This window comes from Triticum urartu, chromosome 7, assembly GCF_003073215.2.
Source record: "Triticum urartu cultivar G1812 chromosome 7, Tu2.1, whole genome shotgun sequence".
NCBI classification, from domain to species: domain Eukaryota; kingdom Viridiplantae; phylum Streptophyta; class Magnoliopsida; order Poales; family Poaceae; genus Triticum; species Triticum urartu.
The window spans coordinates 626298164-626298940 of record NC_053028.1 but is presented as its reverse complement, the minus strand read 5'-3'; positions in this window follow the sequence as shown (position 1 = coordinate 626298940).

The window sequence follows — 777 nt, the reverse complement described above, 5'->3', positions numbered from 1 at the left end:
GTGCCTGTGATGTAATGATAAAATGATTTTGCAAGTTCTTGCATACGTCCGACGGGAGGATGTGCGCCTGTATATGTGATAATGGGATCGTCGCTGTCTGGGCGCTGGGATACATGCGAAGTGGTAATATGTCAAAGAAGCCATTGCATATCTTTGCCAAAATCATTGTCTGTCTCGCAAACTCGTTTTGCTGTGTGCTTACTTGCTGGCCGGCCATATTGAATTGCCATTGCTTTGTTTGAGCCTTCTCTCTTGTTGTAAATAACCTTTCCTTTGTGACTTCAAGAGCATAGTAATTATGATCATTGATAGAAATATTATAGTCTGCACAGATGCATTCTAAGGCCACCTGAGCTGATTTCTCCATTGCTTCATCTTTTGTATTAGTTGTTTCTCCTTCATATATAATGGAGGATTCCCTGAAGCTATCTTTTTGACATGGCAGACCAATTAGTACGGACACTTGTATCATACCTTCATGAACGTACCAACAGGTGTACACTTGTACTTTTAAGCCAATTGTTTCACTCACTGTTTCAAGCATTGGTCCCCTTGGAATATACACTAAGATTAATTGTTTCACTCACTGTTTCAAGCATTGGTCCCCTTGGAATATACACTATAAGATTCTCATCCTGCATGAAAGAGTTCGTCCATTGTGGTTACCAAGGTGAGACCAAGAGGTTACCGAGGTACTTCCGCTTCCATGATTAAAATTCAGTGCTGGATGTTTGCCCTTCTTCCTAACTTGCTTTGCCATGGAGGACGCTCTCTGGG